The sequence below is a fragment of the Hypanus sabinus genome, chromosome 7 (assembly GCF_030144855.1).
Source record: "Hypanus sabinus isolate sHypSab1 chromosome 7, sHypSab1.hap1, whole genome shotgun sequence".
NCBI classification, from domain to species: domain Eukaryota; kingdom Metazoa; phylum Chordata; class Chondrichthyes; order Myliobatiformes; family Dasyatidae; genus Hypanus; species Hypanus sabinus.
The window spans coordinates 182,334,697-182,348,906 of record NC_082712.1 but is presented as its reverse complement, the minus strand read 5'-3'; positions in this window follow the sequence as shown (position 1 = coordinate 182,348,906).

The window sequence follows — 14,210 nt, the reverse complement described above, 5'->3', positions numbered from 1 at the left end:
TGTGGACAATACTCCCACCTGGTGGTGTCCTGTCATAACGACAGATCAGATGTGTACAACACTCCCACCTGCTGGTGTCCTGCCGCCATGACAGATGAGATGTGGAGAATACTCCCACCTGGTGGTGTCCTGTCACAATGAAGGATTAAGTGAAGACAGAAATCCCACCTGGTGGTGACCTGCTGGTATGACAGTTTTGCAACAAAATCCTAACCCTTACCCTCATGCGAGCCTATCCGCCATAGCAGTTCATACATCACTGCTCAAAACTCGACAGCCTTAGCTGTGACTGCCACATATATACATCCACCAGCTCAACACTCAAACCAAATCCTAAAGTGCAAAAGGGGCACACACCCCCACAAACCCTAGGCATTCCCCGATCTCATACTTCAAATTCTGCAGGCTAACCTCTGCCAGCCAAACATATACATCCACCAGCCCTACACTCAAACCTAATCCTAAAGTCCAAAAGGGGCATACACCCCCAATAACCTTAGGCAACTTCCGAAAGGGGCACACACCCCCACATACCCTAGGCACTCCCCGATTAACCCTTGCTAAACCCCCACAAACCGGATATCCTATGTCGAGACGAGCAAGATTCAACAAAGGCAAGTGTGGGACCTGGTTAATAAAGGCGTGGGCCAGATCAAAGAGGCAGGGTCACGTGAAACAGAATCTCAAGTGAGGAGATCAAAAATCAAAAATCACAAGAGGGCTTTTTAGCCGACTGCCCGCATAATCTCAACCTAACCCTAGGCAAATTCCAAAAGGGGCACACACCCCCATAAACCCTAGTCAAATTCCAAAAGGGGCACACTCCCCCACAAACCCTAGGCAGTCCCCGATTAACCCTTGCTAATCCCCAACGAACTGGAGATGGCAAGATTCAAAAAAGGCAAGTGTGGGACCTGGTTAATGAAGGCGTGGGCCAGATTAAAGTGGCAGGGTCACGTGAAACGGAATCTCAAGTGAGGAGATCAAAAATCACAAGAGGGCTTTTTAGCCCACTGCCCGCATAATTTCAACCTAACCATAACCCTACCCCTAAGGCGGCTAACCTCTGCCAGACAAACATATAAATCTACCAGCCCTACACTGAAAACTAATCCTAACGTCCAAAAGGGGCACACACCCCCACAAACCCTAGGCAAATTCCAAGAGGGGCAGACACCCCCACAAACCCTAGGTAACTTCCAAGGGGGCACACACCCCCACAAACCCAAGGCACTCCCCGATTAACCCTTGCTAAACCCCCACAAACCGGATATCCTATGTCGAGAGGGGCAAGATTCAACAAGGGCAAGTGTGGGACCTGGTTAATGAAGGCGTGGGCCAGATCAAAGTGGCAGGGTGATGTGAAACGGAATCTCAAGTGAGGAGATCAAAAATCACAAGAGGGCTTTTTAGCCCACTGCCCACATAATCTCAACCTAACCCTAACCCTAATGCGGGTGTCTAATGTAAAGGCTCGAAACACCTGACAATCCGAGAGTGCATTACTGATGATGTGTCCTGGGACATGATAATGAAAGGGTTCGATTTTCCCATACAAGCCTAGCTGGCTTAGCAGCTCAGACTTCAAATTCTGCAGATTAACCTCTGCCAGCTAAACATATAGATCCACCAGCCCTACACTTAAACCTAATCCTAAAGTCCAAAAGGGGCACACACCCCCACAAACCTTAGGCAAATTCCAAGAGGGGTAGACACCCCCACAAACCCTAGGCAACTTCCAAGTGGGGCATACACCCCCACAAACCCTAGGCACTCCCCGATTAACCCTTGCTAAATCCCCATAAATCGGATATTCTATGTCGAGAGGGGTAGGATTCAACAAGGGCAAGTGTGGGACCTGGTTAATGAAGGCGTGGGCCAGATCAAAGTGGCAGGGTGATGTGAAACGGAATCTCAAGTGAGGAGATCAGAAATCACAAGAGGGCTTTTTAGCCCACTGCCCGCATAATCTTAACCTAACCTATCAGTGACACGCTCTTCATTCTCCCGGCCCAAGAAAGGCCAATAAGAAAACCCAGATATTTTAACTTAAAAATTGACATAGAAGTTGGAGATTAAGACCAACCCCTGACATAATTAATTAAGTAATTGATAAATCACCAGCAGAGGTGACGAATTTATCTAGGTTATATACCCCATCATGCCCATAGAACAATGAAGTAATGGGTTGAACCCTACAGTCATAATAAACCAATATAATCTAAACAGAGGAATAATTTGAGATCTCACCTACTAGGGGTTATGAAATTAGAAATGAAAAATTCATAGTTAAAAGAATGGAGGGGTCCACCAACCCTGAGGGACAATTAGCAGCTAATGTACCTTTAAGGGCTGAGCAAACAAGGTGGGCCGGTTTCTTAGCAACAGCCAGGTTTGCAGCAGGTGGACAATTAGGTTTTAGTATAACATTAGTTAAAAGAGGCCCTGCGGGGGGAAGAAGGTGAGGGACGTTTTAACTGGATAGCAGTACTGTCTGGGTTTAGAGACTCCACAGAAGACCCGAGTGACGGACGAGAGTCGAGTTGGACCTTCCGGTCGGGAATCACGCTTTTTTGAAGGCAATTCGTTGGAGTCGAAATCGCAGACGCAAGATAAGCAGTAGGAACATTATTCTTTTATTTATTGTCTTACTTACATTATTGTCTTAATGATGTGGAAAGGCAAAGATAGGAGAGGTTGTGTGGATCGATACCTGCCAGGTGGGCGAGTGGATAACTCCGGTTAGTGTCCCTGGGGATTCCTTCTTAACCACGGTCAGGTTAAAAATAGTCCAGAACCTTCATTATGTGAAAATTCTGGAAAAATAGTCCCAACTACCAAAGGGAATTAAGAAGTAGGCCTACAGATTCTCCGCATGGCCTGAATGAGGCCCAAGGAGCTAGGCCGCCCTGGAATTAAACCCTTAGAAGTAGTATGACCTGTACAATTTTGTGCCTTTCGTTGTCTGGTCTAGGGGGTAGTACATACGCCAAGCGTGATTGGCTTGGTTTAAGCCGTCTCAGGGGAGGTGTCGCCTTTCATTGTCTGGTCCAGGGGTAATACACACGGCAAGCTTGATCGACTTGACGGAGCCGGCTCGAGGAGGGTGTCTAATGTAAAGGCTCGAAACACCCGACGATCCGAGAGTGCATTACTGATGATGTGTCCTGGGACATGATAATGAGAGGTTTCGATTTTCCCATACAAGCAGCTGGCTTAGGAGCTCAGACTTTAAATTCTGCAGACTAACCTTTGCCAGCTAAACATATAGATCCACCAGCCCTACACTTAAACCTAATCCTAAAGTCCAAAAGGGGCATACACCCCCATAAATAGGCAAATTCCAAGAGGGGTAGTCACCCCCACAAACCCTAGGCAACTTCCAAGGGGGGCATACACCCCCACAAACCCTAGGCATTCCCCGATTAACTTTTGCTAAATCCCCATAAATTAGATATTCTGAGAGGGGTAGGATTCAACAAGGGCAAGTGTGGGACCTGGTTAATGAAGGCGTGGGCCAGATCAAAGTGGCAGGGTGATGTGAAACAGAATCTCAAGTGAGGAGATCAGAAATCACAAGAGGGCTTTTTAGCCCACTGCCCGCATAATCTCAACCTAACCTATCAGTGACACGCTCTTCATTCTCCCGGCCCAAGAAAGGCCAATAAGAAAACCCAGATATTTTATTTCACCTACTAGGTGTTATGAAATTAGAAATGAAAAATTCATAGTTAAAAGAATGGAGAGGTTCACCAATCAGCAGCTAATGTACCTTTAAGGGCTGAGGTGGGCCGGTCTCCTAGCAACAGCCAGGTTTGCAGCAGGTGGACAATTAGGTTTTAGTATCACATTAGTTAAAAGAGGCCCTGCGGGGGGAAGAAGGCGAGGGACGTTTTAACTGGACAGCAGTACTGTCTGGGTTTAGAGACTCCACAGAAGACCCGAGTGACGGACGAGAGTCGAGTTGGACCTTCCGGTCGGGAATCACGCTTTTTTGAAGGCAATTCGTTGGAGTCGAAATCGCAGACGCAAGATAAGCAGTAGGAACATTATTCTTTTATTTATTGTCTTACTTACATTACTGTCTTAATGATGTGGAAAGGCAAAGATAGGAGAGGTTGTGTGGATCGATACCTGCCACGTGGGCGAGTGGATAACTCCGGTTAGTGTCCCTGGGGATTCCTTCTTAACCACGGTCAGGTTAAAAATAGTCCAGAACTTTCATTATGTGAAAATTCTGGAAAAATAGTCCCAACTACCAAAGGGAATTAAGAAGTAGGCCTACAGATTCTCCGCATGGCCTGAATGAGGCCCAAGGAGCTAGGCCGCCCTGGAATTAAACCCTTAGAAGTAGTATGACCTGTACAATTTTGTGCCTTTCGTTGTCTGGTCTAGGGGGTAGTACATACGCCAAGCGTGATTGGCTTGGTTTAAGCCGTCTCAGGGGAGGTGTCGCCTTTCATTGTCTGGTCCAGGGGTAATACACACGGCAAGCTTGATCGACTTGACGGAGCCGGCTCGAGGAGGGTGTCTAATGTAAAGGCTCGAAACACCCGACGATCCGAGAGTGCATTACTGATGATGTGTCCTGGGACATGATAATGAGAGGTTTCGATTTTCCCATACAAGCAGCTGGCTTAGGAGCTCAGACTTTAAATTCTGCAGACTAACCTTTGCCAGCTAAACATATAGATCCACCAGCCCTACACTTAAACCTAATCCTAAAGTCCAAAAGGGGCATACACCCCCATAAATAGGCAAATTCCAAGAGGGGTAGTCACCCCCACAAACCCTAGGCAACTTCCAAGGGGGGCACACACCCCCACAAACCCTAGGCACTCCCCGATTAACCCTTACTAAATCCCCATAAATCGGATATTCTATGTCTAGAGGGGTAGGATTCAACAAGGGCAAGTGTGGGACCTGGTTAATGAAGGCGTGGGCCAGATCAAAGTGGCAGGGTGATGTGAAACAGAATCTCAAGTGAGGAGATCAGAAATCACAAGAGGGCTTTTTAGCCCACTGCCCGCATAATCTCAACCTAACCCTAAACCTAACCCTAACCCAGCCCTACACTTAAACCTAATCCTAAAGTCCAAAAGGGGCACACACCCCCACAAACCTTAGGCAAATTCCAAGAGGGGTAGACACCCCCACAAACCCTAGGCAACTTCCAAGGGGGGCACACACCCCCACAAACCCTAGGCACTCCCCGATTAACCCTTACTAAATCCCCATAAATCGGATATTCTATGTCTAGAGGGGTAGGATTCAACAAGGGCAAGTGTGGGACCTGGTTAATGAAGGCGTGGGCCAGATCAAAGTGGCAGGGTGATGTGAAACAGAATCTCAAGTGAGGGGATCAAAAATCACAAGAGGGCTTTTTAGCCCACTGCCCGCATAATCTCAACCTAACCCTAACCCTACACTCAAACCTAATCCTAAATTCCAAAAATGGCACACACCCCCACAAACCCTAGGCAAATTCCAAAAGGGGTACACACCCCCACAAACTCTAGGCAAATTCCAAAATGGGCACACACCCCCACAAACCCTAGGCACTCCCCGATTAACCCTTGCTAAACTCCCACAAACCGGGTATCCTATGTCGAGAGGGGCAAGATTCAACAAAGGCAAGTGTGGGACCTGGTTAATGAAGGCGTGGGCCTGATCTAAGTGGCAGGGTCACGTGAAACGGAATCTCAAGTGAGGAGATCAAATATCACAAGAGGGCTTTTTAGCCCACTGCCCGCATAATTTCAACCTAACCCTAATGCCAGCATCCTAAACACACCTTCAGAGGCATTGTCAAGGGACAGCTGACCCAGTTTCACCACATTTGCACGAGGGAGGAGGACTTCCAGCAGGCCACAACCATCCTCTGCTCTGCACTTAGACACAGAGGCTACAGCAGAAGGAGACTTAGGCACATTAAATCTGACTTTCTGAAAAGTATCACAAATCCCCGACCACATAACATCACAACCCGGAAGCTACCCTTAATAATGGGATACAGTGGTATGGCAGTGAATATTCACAGGACGGTCAAAACACGCTTTGAGGAACTGAAAGCGGAAGCGGGGACACTGGGACAATACTCCATTGTCTCAGCCTACAAAAGGGGTAGGAACCTGAAAGACATACTAGTCAGTACCAAAGTACGAGCAGTGCCAAACTGTGAGGTGGGAAATTGCAGGGCGTGCATATACCTGAGAATTTCAAAAAGCATACACAACAGAGCCACAGGAAAGTGGGCCGAGATAGAGCAGAGGATAACCTGTGAACAAAAGAATGTAGTATATGCAATGCAGTGCACACTATGCCATATTATATACGTAGGGGAGACGGGCAACAGCCTGAGAACCAGATTCACGGGACACCTCAGTAACATCAGAAGGGGTATCCAAAACAGACCGGTTAGCAGACACTTCCAGGAACATGGGGGGGGTACTTCTTAAAAATATTAGGCCTGGAAACTAACATAAACTGGACAAACGCCCAAAGGAAAAGAGCAGAGAGGAGATGGATTGAAACACTGCAGACTTATTCACCGCACGGCCTGAACGAGGCCTAAAAAGCTAGGCTGCCCTGGAATTAAACCTTTAGAAGTAGCATGACCCGCACAATTACATGCCTTTCTCGGGGACGGTGTCTAATGTAAAGGCCCGAAACACCTGACGATCCGAGAGTGCATTACTGACGAGGTGTCCCAGGACAGGATAATGAAAGGCATCGACCAGATTAACCTGACTTCCCCATACAAGCCTAGCTGGCATAGCAGCTCATATTTCAAACTCTGCAGCCTAAACCCTTCCAACCAAACATAAACAACCACCAGCCCTACACACAAACCTAACCCTAAGGTCCAAAAGGGGCACACACCCCCACAAACCCTAGGCACTTCCCGACTAGCCCTGGCTTCAGCCCCACAAACCCTAAACATAGCAGCTCATATTTCAAACTCTGCAGCCTAACCCCACTCAGCCAAACATAAACACACACCAGCCCTACACACAAACCTAACCCTAAATGTCAAAAAAAGGGGGCACACAGCCCCGCAAAAACCTGAGCACACCCCGATTAACCCCTACTAGACTCCCACAAACCGGATCAAACAAATACATCCACCGGCCCTACACTCAGACCTAATCCTAAGGTCCAAAAGGGGCACACACCCCCACAAACCCTAGGCACTTCCCGATCAACCCTGGCTTCAGCCCCACAAACCCTAAGCACACCCCGATTAACCCTGTATAAACCCCACACACCCGATATATATACATCCACCAGCCCAACACTCAAACCTAACCCTAAAGTCCAAAAGGGACACACACCACCACAAACCCTAGGCACTTCCCGATTAACCCTGGCTTTGGCCCTGCAAACCCTAAACACACCCCTATTAAACCTTGCTAAACCCCCACAAACTGGATATCCTATGTCAAGGGGAATAAGATTCAACAAAGGCAAGTATTGGACCTGGTTAATGAAAGCGTGGGCCAGATCAAAGTGGCAGGGTCACGTGAAACTGAATCTCAAGTGGCGAGATCAAAAATCACAAGGGGGCTAATTAGCCCACTGCCCGCATAATCCCAACCTAACCCTAATGTTCACTACTGACGATGTGCCCCAGTGCACACCCGGTTCGCTGAACCAAGTGGTGTCGGACCACGATAATGAAAGGCATGGGCCAGATTAACCTGACTTCCCTGTACATGCCGAGTCAGCATAGCAGCTCATACTTCAAATTCTGCAGCCTAACCTCTGCCAGCCAAACATATACATCCACCAGCCCTACACTCAAACCTAATCCTAAAGTCCAAAAGGGGCACACACCCCCACAAACCCTAGGCAAATTCCAAAAGGGGCAGACACCCCCACAAACCCTAGGCAACTCCCGAAAGGGGCACACACCCCCACAAACCCTAGGCACTTCCCGATTAACCCTTGCTAAACCCCCACAAACCGGATATCCTATGTCGAGAGGGGCAAGATTCAACAAAGGCAAGTGTGCGACCTGGTTAATGAAAGCGTGGGCCAGATCAAAGTGGCAGGGTCATGTGAAACTGAATCTCAAGTGGCGAGATCAAAAATCACAAGGGGGCTAATTAGCCCACTGCCCGCATAATCGCAACCTAACCCTAAGCACACCCCGATTAACCCTTTCTAAACCCCAAAATCCCGATATATATATACATCCACCAGCCCAACACTCAAACCTAACCCTAAAGTCCAAAAGGGGCACACACCCCCACAAACCCTAAGCACTTCCTGACCAGCCCTGGCTCCAGCCCCACAAACCCTAAGCACACCCCGATTGACTCCTGCTAAACCCCCACATACCCGATATATACCTCCACTAGCCCAGCACACAAACCTAATCCTAAAGTCCAAAAGGGACACACACACACCCACAAACTCCCCGATTAACCCTGGCTTTGGCCCCACAAACCCTAAGCACACCCCTATTAAACCTTGCTAAACCTCCACAGACTGGATATCCTATGTCAAGGGGAACAAGATTCAACAAAGGCAAGTATTGGGCCTGGTTAATGAAGGCGTGGGCCAGATCAAAGTGGCAGTGTCACGTGAAACTGAATCTCAAGTGGCCAGATCAAAAATCACAAGGGGGCTTTTTAGCCCACTGCCCGCATAATCTCAACCTGACCCAACTGCTGGTCTCCCTCAACCATGACAGATCAGATGTGGAGAATACTCCCAGCTGGTGGTGTCCTGCCACAATGACAGTTCGTCTGATGACGATACTCCCACCTGGTGGTGGCCTGTCATAACGACAGATCAGATGTGGACAATACTCCCACCTGGTGGTGTCCTGTCATAACGACAGATCAGATGTGTACAAAGCTCCCACCTGCTGGTGTCCTGCCGCCATGACAGTTGAGATGTGGAGAATACTGCCACCTGGTGGTGTCCTGCTACAATGACAGTTCATCCGTAGAGATTACTCCCACCTGGTGGTGTCCTGTCATAATGACAGATCAGACGTGTACAACACTCCCAACTGCTGGCGTCCTGCCGCCATGACAGATCAGATGTGGACAATACTCCCACCAGGTGGTGTCCAGTCACAATGAAGGATTAAGTGAAGACAGAAATCCCACCTGGTGGTGACCTGCTGGTACAACAGTTTTGCAACAAAATCCTAACCCTTACCCTCATGCGAGCCTATCCGCCATAGCAGTTCATACATCACTGCTCAAAACTCGACAGCCTTAGCTGTGACTGCCACATATATACATCAACCAGCTCAACACTCAAACCAAATCCTAAAGTGCAAAAGGGGCACACACCCCCACAATCCCTAGGCATTCCCCGATCTCATACTTCAAATTCTGCAGGCTAAACTCTGCCAGCCAAACATATACATCCACCAGACCTACACTCAAACCTAATCCTAAAGTCCAAAAGGGGCACACCCCCGCCACAAACCCTAGTGTAACCCCCTGTGTCGCCTCAGGCTCGCTCAGCTCATTCTCGTCTAGGGGGAGCAGCCTTCGGGCCCGCCAAACTGGGTAATCAGCTGGTGTGGATGCTGTGTGATGTCCCCGCCTTGCCCAAAAACAGACAGTACACCATATGCGATTAAATGAGTACAATTTATAAAGGTTACTATAACTAAGTGATTAATAACGATACAGTATATATGAAGAGAAAATTAAAGAAAAGGCGCCAAACTTATCAAAGTCCAAACCACTTCGTGCACAGCCGTTGGAGCTCAATTTCTGAAGTCTTCTGGCCACCATTCGATCCCCTCCGAACTCCTCGACTCGCAGCTCAGGACCCTCCGAACTCCTCGGACTCTCCAAACAGCTCAGGACTCTCCGAGTGGTCAACCAAGCACATCTAGCCTCATTCCCCCCCCTCCTCGGAGAATCTCCCGGCCTCGGACCCCCCTTTGGGGTCCGATCCTCGCCCAGCTTAGAGCATTACGTCCTCTCTCTCGACCCCCTCGTGCCGATCTGCCCAAAAGCCCGTCAACAAAAGCTTACAGACTCAGAAGAAAGAACATTAATCCCCATTTGGTTTACAAAGGAATACCATTCTCGTTATCAGTAAATTAGCATTCCTGCTAGTTAACAAAAAGAAGAAACCCTCTTTACACTCTCCCTCCACCAAATAAAAGTCATGTCCTCATGACTACTAAATAACTCGCCACCTTTCCTGCCAACACACCGTAACCCAAGCACAAACAGTGACATCTTCTCCCCACACAGTAACCATCACGCCCTGTTTTTCAGGCGCTACTTAGGGTAACCCTAACCCTAACCCTAACCCTAATGTGGGCCCTAACCCTAATGCTACTTAGGCCAACTATCTGGGAGTTCCCTAACCCTTCTGAGACCTCCGTACCCCCTCACCTAAACCCTTCAGGCTCGGACACAACTGGGGATACCTTGGGCCCACTACCAACTCCTCTCTCAGCCTCTCACTCATGTCCCACACTGCACACAGCTAACCCTCCCCGCTACACCTGACTCAATGGGAGAAGGGCCAAAGGTCTCTTCCTCAATCGAGGGAAAGTCAGCAAAAGGCAGCATGTATCACACATCCAGCACATCATCCATCGAATCTGTATTCTTCCTCATTCCTGTGATCGGTAGCTGCTGTTTGATCTTCTCCAAACGGAAACACATGGCCTGCACTGCTCCGGCAGTCTCTTCAGACTCCTGTTCAGTATTCACTGCACTTCTCTCCAGCTTTTCTTCCTCATGACTTCTTCCAGATCAACTTTCAGGTTTTGCACTTCATTTGAACTGTCGATGGTCATCTTCAGGTTCCCTTCAAGCTTCCGCTTCTCTCTTCTGAGATTCATCTGTAATTTCTTCACCTCCGCAAACTCCCCTCTCCGGGTTCTCAGTTTGCTATTACCCTCAGTCAGACAACTTTCTTCATTCTCTCCAACTTGTAAGTCTTCCGAATGGTTCCAGATCACTTTCTCCAGTCTCTCCGTCTTCATTTCAAACTTGATTCCGTAGAGACAGTCTCTCACGAGCTGCGACCTTCGCCAGCCCTGGCACGTGTCCCGAAAACACTTTAACTCGGTAGTTCTCAGCTGCTCCTGCAACAACCTCACTTCATATTCTCCTGAGGCAAATCCAAATACCAATAGATCATCCACATACACCAAAACTCCAAACGCCTCCACATCCCCTATGGTCTTCCACCTGCCCCACAGGAAGGTTGCAAGGGCTCCAGATATGCCCTGTGGCATCTTTTCGGACCCGAAGACTTCTAGGGAATTTATAACGGCCGTCTTCTCCTTGTTGGCCCCACTCATCGGGATCTGGCAACATCCACTCCTCAGATCCAGCACCTTAAACCACTTCACACCACTCAGACAGGCCATCGCCTCTCTGGCCCTCAGGGTCACTGACAGTGCGCCTCTTCAACGCAATATAATCCATACACACGCTGCCTACATCTTTCACGGCTGTAGGGGCCGGTCGCCGCAACCTCTCTCTCTCCGAGGTGTCTTCAGCAGTCAACTCCCCTCCCTTGTGGTATTTCGCAGCGTCCACGAAGAGGGTCTCACCATCAGATACTTCCCCCAGGCTGTACCACCACTGGCTCTTGTTTGAATTCGTTATCAGCCCAATGCTGCTACACACGTCCGCACAAGCAGCTCGAAACCCTGGGTGCATCGACAATGCCTCCAAACAGTGCTCACCCGCCTCCTCCGGGCAGGCTCCCAAGCGCACCAGCAGGATTTTGGTTCTCTCTAGAACAGAAACGCTGCCCATCTCAACAGGGTCCGGACACATCAGCACTAACGATTCATGAACCTCAGTCTCCTCCACATTTGCCTCTAAGAACTCCATTTTCACTGACCAACAACCGTTGTCTGGATAATCACCGGCACTGGTACCCCGAATCTCCAGTGTCCTCAATGTTGTCAAGGGTAAATGCTTCCAATAACGGTTATGAAACAAACTGTACAGCAACTTCACCGGCGCCCCGGTGCCGAGGATGGCTTTAACTTGACTTCCATCCATCCGTAACAACACCTGTGCGCATGGCTCCTCTAAGCCTTCAGGAATAGGGTCTGCTCCTTTCGGGAGTTCCTTGGTACATTGCTGGGAACGTGCTCCCCCAGAGACCCCAAGCCGTTCCCCCACTGGGCCTCCTCTAAGTTTCCCGACACCTCTCGAATCAACGGAACAACTGATCCCCTTGACAGATCCGCTTGGCACCACAAGCAATTTATCTGCCCCCCTAGGCAAAAAGGGATACCCTAAAAACTTTCCACCAATCTCCTGCCACGGATATGATAAGCCCCCCAGCTGCGGCATTTGACTTCCAGTCGAACCACACGCATTTTCCCACACTTTCCCAGAACTGGCAGCGGTCACTTCGAGGTAATTGCGCCTGACAGTTCTAACAAAGTCACCAGCCCGCCTACTCAAACTTTCAACCCGACCCTGTCGCTTTTCCTCAGCCAAGCACTGCCACTCACCCAACAACTGAGGGGTCCGCTCCACCCACGCCTCCGCCCCTTTAGGGCTGGACATTATTCCAATAACTGGGCGGAGCTCACCACTGCTGAAACATCCCAACCTGTCACTCCTCAATCTCCAAACAGTACGGACAACCCATGGTCCCACCACCATTTCGTCAGCCAACAGCAACCACCCCACCCAACACACACACCGCGATAACCAGCAATCGCACACCCACAAAGGCACAGCAGCTCTTCGCCGCAGACACAATTTAAAGAGGGTGATCACACAGCTTCCACAGAAATCAATCCCGGACGAGCCCCCACAATGTAACCCCCTGTGTCGCCTCAGGCTCGCTCAGCTCATTCTCGTCTAGGGGGAGCAGCCTTCGGGCCCGCCAAACTGGGTAATCAGTTGGTGTGGATGCTGTGTGAAGTCCCCGCCTTGCCCAAAAACAGACAGTACACCATATGCGATTAAATGAGTACAATTTATAAAGGTTACTATAACTAAGTGATTAATAACGATACAGTATATATGAAGAGAAAATTAAAGAAAAGGCGCCAAACTTATCAAAGTCCAAACCACTTCGTGCACAGCCGTTGGAGCTCAATTTCTGAAGTCTTCTGGCCACCATTCGATCCCCTCTGAACTCCTCGACTCGCAGCTCAGGACCCTCCGAACTCCTCGGACTCTCCAAACAGCTCAGGACTCTCCGAGTGGTCAACCAAGCACATCTAGCCTCATTCCCCCCCCTCCTCGGAGAATCTCCCGGCCTCGGACCCCCCTTTGGGGTCCGATCCTCGCCCAGCTTAGAGCATTACGTCCTCTCTCTCGACCCCCTCGTGCCGATCTGCCCAAAAGCCCGTCAACAAAGGCTTACAGACTCAGAAGAAAGAACATTAATCCCCATTTGGTTTACAAAGGAATACCATTCTCGTTATCAGTAAATTAGCATTCCTGCTAGTTAACAAAAAGAAGAAACCCTCTTTACACTAGGCATTCCCCGATCTCATAGTTCAAATTCTGCAGGCTAACCTCTGCCAGCCAAACATATACATCCACCAGCCCTGCACTCAAACCTAATCCTAAAGTCCAAAATGGGCACACACCCCCACAAACCCTAGGCACTCCCCGATTAACCCTTGCTAAACCCCCACAAACCGGATATCCTATGTCGAGAGGGGCAAGATTCAACAAACGCAAGTATGGGACCTGGTTAATGAAGGCGTGGGCCAGATCAAAGTGGCAGGGTCACGTGAAACGGAATCTCAAGTGAGGAGATCAAAAATCACAAGAGGGTTTTTAGCCCACTGCCCGCATAATTTCAACCTAACCCTAACCCTAACCCTAAGGCGGCTAACCTCTGCCAGACAAACATATAAATCTACCAGCCCTACACTGAAAACTAATCCTAACGTCCAAAAGGGGCACACACCCCCACAAACCCTAGGCAAATTCCAAGAGGGGCAGACACCCCCACAAACCCTAGGTAACTTCCAAGGGGGGCACACACCCCCACAAACCCTAGGCACTCCCCGATTAACCCTTGCTAAACCCCCACAAACCGGATATCCTATGTCGAGAGGGGCAAGATTCAACAAGGGCAAGTGTGGGACCTGGTTAATGAAGGCGTGGGCCAGATGAAAGTGGCAGGGTGATGTGAAACGGAATCTCAAGTGAGGAGATCAAAAATCACAAGAGGGCTTTTTAGCCTAACACACCTGCTGGTCTCCTGCATCCATGACAGAT